The sequence below is a fragment of the Setaria viridis genome, chromosome 7 (assembly GCF_005286985.2).
Source record: "Setaria viridis chromosome 7, Setaria_viridis_v4.0, whole genome shotgun sequence".
NCBI lineage: Eukaryota > Viridiplantae > Streptophyta > Magnoliopsida > Poales > Poaceae > Setaria > Setaria viridis.
In genome coordinates this window covers 8,580,865-8,590,114 of record NC_048269.2, presented here as the reverse complement: position 1 = coordinate 8,590,114, position 9,250 = coordinate 8,580,865, and positions in this window count along the sequence as shown.

Below are 9,250 nucleotides of genomic sequence, written 5' to 3'. Positions count from 1 at the left end.
TCACACACACTTCTTGAGCTGAGACACATGGAAGATGTCATGTATAGCTGAAAGTCTCTCAAGGAGTTTAATTCTATATGCGACTGGTCTACATATCTCCACAATTTCATAAGGACCAATGTATCGGGGAGCCAATTTCTCTTTGATCCCAAATCGTTGTACACCCTTAGTCAGTGAGACTCGGAGATATACGTGAACACCAATGTCAAATTGTAAGGGCCTTCTCCTTTTGTTAGAATAGCTTTTCTGTCATGACTGGGCTTCTTTGAGATGCGCCTGAATCACTTTAACTTGCTCTTCGGCTTCAACCACTAGATCAGGTCCATAGGTTTGTCTTTCCCCTGCTTGGGACCAACTTAGAGGTGTTCGAAACCTTCAGCCATATAGGGCTTCAAATGGTGCCATTTTCAAGCTAGCCTGGTAGCTATTGTTGTAGGAAAATTTCGCTAATGGCAAACATTTGTCCCAATTCTTGTCAAAATGTATGACACAAGCACGTAGCATATCTTCTAGAATTTGATTTACCTTTTCTATTTGGCCATCCGTCTGAGGGTGGTATGTTGAGCTACGGATCAGCTTAGTGCCAAGTGAAGACTGTAGTTGTTCCCAAAAGTGTGCTACAAAGTGAACACCTCGATCAGAGATGATCATCTTCGGAACACCATGTAGGGAAACAATACAGTCAAGATACAATTCTGCATATTTCCGAGCGGTGTAAGTGATGTGAATAGGAAGGAAATGTGCTATCTTGGTGAGGAAATCCACTATAACCCAGATGGAGTCATGTCGCTGAGAGGTATTGGGTAATCCAACAATGAAATCCATGCTTATATCCTCCCATTTCCACAAAGGAATAGGTAGCAGTTGTATAGTGCCTGCTACCTTTAAGTGGCTTGCCCTGACACGTTGACACGTGTCGCACTCCGAGACATAGCGTGCAATATCTAGTTTCATGCCAGTCCACCAGAAATTTTGCCAGAGATCATGGTACATCTTGGTACTGCCGGGGTGAATTGAAAACTTAGAGAGATGTGCTTCATCCATGATTTGCTTTTTAAGATTAAGGTTGGCTGGAACAACTAGTCAGCCTTCGTAATGTACAACCCCTTTCCAATCCTGCCGGAAATGCTTGTATCCTTCATCCTTTTGGGCAATTTTTTTCTTGAAAAGGTTTACTTCCTTATCCTTTAATTGTGCCATGACGATTTGGTCATCCAAGGTAGGCTCAATGGAGATATGACTCAATGTACCCCGAGGAATAATTTCCAAATTGAGTTTTCCCATCTCATGACATATCGTCTCTGCGAAGTTGGTTGCTGACAAGCAATTGCAATGGGCCTTGCGGTTGAGAGCATCCGCAACCACATTTGCTTTACCGGGGTGATAATGCACTTCTAAATCATAGTCTTTGATTAATTCCAACCATCTTCTCTGACGCATGTTAAGATCTGCTCGAGTGAAGGAATATTTGAGGCTCTTGTGATCAATGTAGATATTGCAGTGAGTGCCCATAAGATAGTGTCTCCACATCTTTAGAGAGTGGATCACGGCTGCCAATTCAAGATCATGTGTAGGATAATTCATTTCATGTGGCCGTAACGCTCGTGACGCGTAGGCAATGACTCGGTTGTCTTGCATAAGAACACATCCAAGTCCAGTGCCAAAGGCATCACAATAAACGTCAAACGGCTTAGTCGTGTCAGGTTGAGCTAGAACCGGTGCAGAAGTCAAAAGTCTTCTCAAGGTGTGGAAAGCTTCTTCACAGTTGTCACTCCATGTAAATTTGACTCCTTTCTTCAGTAATTCAGTCATAGGCTTAGCTATTTTTGAGAAATCTGGGATGAATCGCTAATAGTAGCCTGCTAGACTGAGAAAGCTTTGAATCTGATGAACCGAAGTGGGTGGCTTCCAGTCCATGACTTCTTGCACTTTGCTTGAGTCAACTACAATGCCATCTCGGGAGGTAGTGTGTCCCAAGAATTTAACACTCTCTAACCAGAATTCACACTTGGAGAACTTGGCATACAGCTGATGATCCCTTAAGCGTTGAAGAACAATGCAAAGGTGCTCGGCATGTTCCTCCTCATTCTTCAAGTATATCAGGATATCATCAATGAATACCACAACAAATTTTTCCAATTCGGGCACGAGCACCGAATTCATGAGATACATGAAATAAGCAGGTGCATTAGTGAGCCTGAAAGACATAACTAGGTACTCGTAGAGTCCATACTGTGTAGAGAAAGCAGTTTTGGGAATATCACATGGTTGAATCTTGATCTGGTGATAACCAGAGCGAAGATCTATCTTGGAGAATACTCTGGCTCTAACTAATTGATCAAACAAGACATCGATGCGGGGAAGAGGGTACTTGTTTTTTATAGTGACCGCATTGAGAGGTCGGTAATCCACACACATGCGTAGGCTCCCATCCTTCTTCTTCACAAACAACGCTGGACAGCCCCAAGGTGATGTACTTGGGTGAATGAAACCCTTTTCCAATAGTTCATGCAACTGGGTTTTCAACTCTGCCAGCTATGCGGGTGGCATTCGATCCGGCCTTCTCAATATCGGTGCTATGTCTGGCTGCAACTCAATAGCAAACTCAATATCCCTGTCTGGTGGCATGCCTGGCAGTTCATTCAGAAACACATCGAGATACTCACGGACAACAGGGATATCTTCCAGTCGGGTCTCAATCACTAGATAGGCACAAGAATTTACGCACTCTCGGTGGGGTAAGTGTAAGGCTAAGGGTCCTTGTGTGGGGGAAGTTAAATGAAAAACTCGTGCGACAATGTCGAGCGTGACTTTGTGCTGAGTCATCCAATCCATGCCCAAGATTATATCAATCCCCTCCAAACCAATAATAATGAGGTTGGTTCGGAAGATTTTTCCACCCATTAGAATTGGAGCACGGCGGTTTAACTGGTCCGAGGCTATTCTCCCACCTGGCGTAGAGATCATATATGATCCTTTTGTGTAACAAAAACTCACCCCACATCTAGCACCAGTTTTATTCCCAATGAAACTATGAGATACTCCCGAATCAAACAAAATAAGGACAGGTTGGTTATGAACAAGGAATGTACCCATCAGTACTAGTACGCCTTCCAGGAGTTCTGCCAAGTTGGTGAAGTTCAATCTGCCCTGACGGACTTGCACCTTCTGCCGTTTACCCTTGTTGATCATGGCATTGTTCTAACCAGGCCTCGGAACTTTATTTTGAGGACATTCCTTTGTGAAATGCTCGGTGTTCTCGTAGGTGAAGTAGTGGTTTCCATTTCTAGGGAGTGGCAGTGGTGGCAGGTTTGGTCGTGGCGCCTGCGGCTGGAATCCAGGGAAACGAGGTGCCGCCTGCGGTGGAGGGCAAACAACTCATCTCCCAGGCTGTGCTGGCCTACGAGGTGCTGAAGGGGGAATCAGTCTGAACCTTTGAGTGGGTGCGCCGGATGAGGGCATTAGGGCTGTCCTCTTCTTGACGGCCTTAAGAGCCATCATGCAATCCTCTTGGGATATCGCCAGATTGATGAGCTCGTTGTAGGTGTCAACCTTAATCGGGTTCAGCCTCTCCCAAAGCTTAGGACTCAAACCCCTGCGAAAATGGTCCCTTTTCTTTTGATCTGAGTCCGCATGACAGCCTCCATAGTGGCACAGGTCATTGAAAGCCTACGCATATTGTAGCACATTGCGGCTTAACTAGGTAAGAGCTAGGAACTCATTGAGCTTGCGCTCCAATAGGCTCTCAAGAATGTGATGTGCCCTGAAAGCAGTCTTGAATTCCTCCCAGCTGACAACATGGTCGGCCGGCAGCATGGCTTGATAGTGGTCCCACCAAAGACGGGCAGAACCATGCAGCAGCTGTGCTGCGAACCTGGCCTTGTTCTCATCTGGGCATGGCGCGGTGAGAAGCGCAAACTTGGACTCAACCATGTGAATCCATGCATCTGCATCCAGAGGATCATCCGACTTGTGGAACGTCGGGGGCTGCGTATCCAGGAAATCCTCGTAACAAGCAATCTGGGGCTACTGATGACCTTGTCCTCTCTGAGGCTGTTGCTGCTGCCCTTGGACTATGTGTCGCAAGAGCTCGGTCCGCGCAGCCAGGATCTCTACTAGCAAAGGCGGGGGAGGCGGTAGTGGCGGAGGTGCTTGCCCATCCCCGCTACCACTTGGGACCGATCCGGAGCTAGTGATGCGCACCATCTACAAGAGTGCACTTTTTCATTAGTCACATAATTTGAAAGATAGCTTAATCACAAGGAAAAATTATGTGCTGAATCATAAACGTTCATCTTGCTGATAGTGAGAAAAACAACAATAAGATCTTTTATTGAGTAGGTGAATATCTCTTCTTTGTCATGCATATTGTTTCTCATCTTTTATTGAGTAGATGCACATCTCTTCTTTCCATCTTGGTCAGTGGTTAGAACATTTCATACTTAACAACTTTCGTCTTATGCTTGCCGACCGAAACGGAAGGTAACATGGTCGAAAGCGAGTTTAGTGTGTTGCTGTCCAGGCTGTTTTTCAGCAAGCTGAGTGGTGGAATTTTAGTTCTAACGCAAGTTTGACAAATCCAAAGGAGCTGAAACTTTACGTGCGGTTAGAACACAAGTTCTTGCACAACTTTGGTATTCGAATCACAGCTTAAAAGTGGACAGAAGCAAGAGTACAAGTGAGATTAAAACAGGGACTGAAATCTGCCAAGTTTCCGAACATTACAACTAAATCATGACAAAAGCAAGTCCGTGCTTGCGACAAGTTCTTTAACACAAGGAGGTACTCAACTCAAGGCTAACCTAATACATCACCATCCAAAATATAGGTTGCCAAGGAGTAAAGCAAAAGAGGCCTACTCAAGTCCAACAATACAGCTAAAAGTCATCCAAGTTGCCCACGGAGACAACGCTAAGCACCAGAAAAGGAGCGTTGCCAACTTGAGGCTGTGGTGGAGCGCCCTTAAAGTTCATGCTCGAGACACCCATGATCTCCTCAGAGACCTCCTCCTCCTCCTCCATCGGCTCATTCTGCGCCTGCTGCTCAAGTGCGTGGATAGCATCCAACTGGGCGTGGTGCTCGTCCAAGTGTGCATTGGCAGCAACCAACTCCATCTCAACGTCTAACTTCTCCTCTGCTAGTAACTCTATGTCATGTTCCATATCCGTCTTCTCCCCCTCTAACTCAGTGATCCACGCCTGCATATCAGTAATCCGTATGCCCTTCTGAACAAGCTCAAGCGACCGGTCCACCAGCTGTCCCTGGGTGGTGGTAAGAACTGCTTGGTTGGCCACGGCCAACCTAGCCAAGGTAGCCATAGCTCTACCTTGTAGCTCGACCACTCGGTATAGTGCACTCATGCACCAAGCTGAAGTGAAGATCGTGTGTTGTGGGTTCATGGCAGCTAACACGTCCATGTTATCCATCCTATCCATCCAATCAGCGTCCCACTTGTCCCTAGTAGGGAACAAGCCAATCGGATCCAAGAAAATCTCAAAAGGATGTAGCCTGCAGAACTAGGTCAGTGCCTGTAGGGTTGTGGACTCTCAGGTGTCCTCAAGTGTGTGTCCACAAGCCAATATCTCGATCAGTGACAACTGCAGCTCCTCCGGGGGTGGGGCACAGTCACGCGTACGCTGCTCCGCGAGATCCCGTGGTCCTGGTACACACGTCCCGCATAGATGGGCGGCGACTGTTACCCGAACGAGCGTAAGGTATCCCACAAGATAGCGGAAAAACCCTCAAAGTGGAGGCACGCTGAGTGGGAGGTACCATCTGTACTGAGAACGACATACACGGGAGTGGCCATCTGGAGCCAAAGATCGATAAGTGAGACATGAGACCAATACTTGGAAATCGGAAAAAGATATCTAGTAAGTTAGGGAAAAGCTCATAACTCAGCAAGTATTCATCCAAAAATTTTCAAATTTGACTATAATGTGCTTCAGGAAGTTAGTAACAAGTTTGGTATTCAAATTTGGAGCTAAAACAAAACCTATCAAGGTGATATTCTCAGGTTTTTAACAGGTGGTACATGCTGGAATTTCAGAGACAGTGCAGGAGTAAACTGAGCATAACTCTCAAACCAGAGGTCCAAATGAGCTGAAATTTTACCACAACGTTCTCCATTCAGTGCTTAACAACTTTGTTTAAGAGGAACCTAGCATAGAATGTCCTTCAGGATGTCAAAAAAGTAGAACTCTGACAAGTGCACAAACTATGTTTCTTAGTGAACATGAAGTTACAAAACTGACCATAACTCACAACTCTCTTGGGAAAATTTTACCTCCATCTTATTTAAAAGTTTTGACACAACTTTATTATACCAAGTTTCTGGAGATAACACATAGAAACAGCTCGAAAGATTTTACAAGGCTAGCATTGCTGAAAAGGACAACTAGAACATCCTTAACGCGGTGCAAGATTTAAACACATAAGCGAGATTGATTTCTCCCCCTTTAAATTTGCAAATTTTAATTCATGATGCATGCACATCCTAGAACATCCTCTCAACTAAAACAATTGCCAAAAAGTTTTGGACTTACGCGGTTTGTGCCGGTGGCAAGGCAATCAATACGTCTCTCGCTATAATAGCTAGTCGAGTTGCTACACGTCAACTTACGTAAACGCGGTTAGTGTACCTGCAAAAGATCACAAATATTTTGAACCTTTCGTGCCAGCACTCACGAAAGCGTCCCGATTCATTATCGTTCGCTATAGAAACAGTACACATGCGTTTAACGCTGCATGGACAGCGCAACAACCGTGGAAATAGGCCCTTTTGAATAAAACCATATAACCCTTCGTATACTCGTGATGCGAAATATTGCGCACGTATAATAGATGTGGTTGAACAACTATGATGATAGGCTCATTGGAATTGAATTCCTATCACCCCTCGCATGATTTAACATATGGAACCTTGCGCACGTGTAATAAACATGGGCGAAAACAACCGCGATGATAGGTTCATTGGAATAGAATTTCTATCACCCATCGCATACTCGCAATGCAGAACTCTACACACGTATAATAAACGTGAGCAACAAGTGCTGGAAGTCAGTATAAAATAACCAATACTTAGTTAGCCACCTGAAACAACCCAAAAATTTCCCTAGGGCTTCTCGTACTAAGTTCATCCTTAGCGAACGTATGAGTTTTTCAAACTAATTTCTTGCAAGTTTTATTTAGAAAAGGTGTTTAAGGTCTGTTGTTTCTCTCTGCCATGCTTTTGACCTCTGATACTAGCTGTGGCGAAACCATCCAAATTAACTTAGCTAAAGCACACTTAAGTTGCCTAACACGTGATAATGTACTTGAAGCAAGTCAACTCAGTCGTCCATCAGATTTCATCCGATAAACCACTTAACTTAGGATCGAGAAAGCAAGACCCACACGATGGCGAGTGGTTACAGAGATTACAATAGTCCATCCAGATTAAACAAGTGTATCGATTTATTACAACATCAAGTTCAAAATTCAAACATAGTTTGTAGAGTGTTCAAGCAGCAGAAATAAAACAAGCGGAAACTAAATGTCGATGCACGATATCATGAAGAAGTCGATCATAACATCAATGACCCCTGTCCTCGCCATCCGAGGAGGGATCCCACTCGACCATCCAACCCAGAGGAAGCTGGGTAGGCCAAGTAACACTTGCAGCAAATTCAGAGATATCAACATCACTTGAAAAGATGTGCCACAAGCAAGGCTGAGCAACTATACTCAACAACACTTAACCAACTAGTGATACTATTTCACCAACACCTAGACATGCGAGCTTTTTGGCTAGGGGGTTTGTTTTTGCCAAAAGCGACTAGCGTAGGTCCTTACTTTCAATATTTTAACCATAAGTTCTAAGTTCATTTACCAGTCTAAGTTAGCAACTATACTAAACAAGCATAGTTTCCAAGCAATTTATGACAAACATCAATATTAAGATCATCATCCAGTTCCATTCTTACTCAGTGTAGCATAGCGATCAAGCAGTCCCAAACTGTGAGAGGTAGACGAATCTATTCGAATTTATTAACCATGCATGGCAAACCTAATCCCACGACATTCATGTACCACGCTGGGTTCTCTTCATTTGTGAGTCGTCCCCATCAATCCCCAAGCACGTGGACAAGGTCTACTTCCCTTGGCATACAAGGCTCCATAGTCCCGGACGATGCCGTACTATGACCGCACTTGTAGCCACATGATGCACCAAGGGAACTACGTTCCAGAGACAGTAGGGATAAAGCCACGCTCCAGTTCAATCAGGTATTAGGCTTCCCCATCCCATACTAGGTATGAGATTAGTACTTTCAAACCCTTGATCACGAACACTATCACATCTCGACCTTAGTCAGATTCTCATGTAGACAGATGGGGCAAACCACCGAGTACCGAACCTAAGCCCGGCCCCGTCCATCGTCCTTATAGTTGCAACAGAAGTAAACCAATTAACTCCTATAACTCGTGAGTGATAGGCAATCACTCGACTTTTACCGACTCCTATTAAGCATTGCAACTACTCGACTTATTAAACTAGTATTCATTTCAAAGGTACTAAGTTCATGCATCTAAGGTTTATATCAACTCCTCGAAACGTAAATGCGCAATTAAAGCATCAACCATATTGCATGTATTTAAATCAGGTAATCATGCACCGGGGCTTGCCTTTGAACTCGGAGTTAGTTACCTGGTCTTCGGCTTTGTACGTACTGTCGGCAAGGTTCACTTCTACATGATGTGCAAATGCAAAAGATTCAATAAGCAAGTTCAAGAGTTTGAATGGAATTTCATATATTATTACAAAGTAAACTTCAACTTACAACTAACTCACTTAGACAATATTGATTTCATCTTTTCTTGCGTAGTTGCATTGATTTCGCGTTTTAAACACCTAGCTTGATATGGTGGGGATTGTGTTCATATATAAATTAAGTTTATTAAACTTTAGATCAAAACGTTATCTTGTTTCTAATGTTTTCATGTGCTTCTTCCAATATTACCTTTCTATCCTTGTTCTTATTAAATGATTTCTTTATTGCTTATAACCCGGTTCATCTTCCAAATTTTATTTTATTAACCAAACAGCAAGCTATGAAGCTACAAAATTAACAGTAACTCATGCACAAGATTATTGAGCTTCTGTAAAAAAATTGAGATCCATTGGAGGTGCATAAAATTAATTAAAATTGTTTTAGTACCCTAAGGTAGCATGCACTTAACTATTTTTAAAACACAAAGCACAATGAATCAG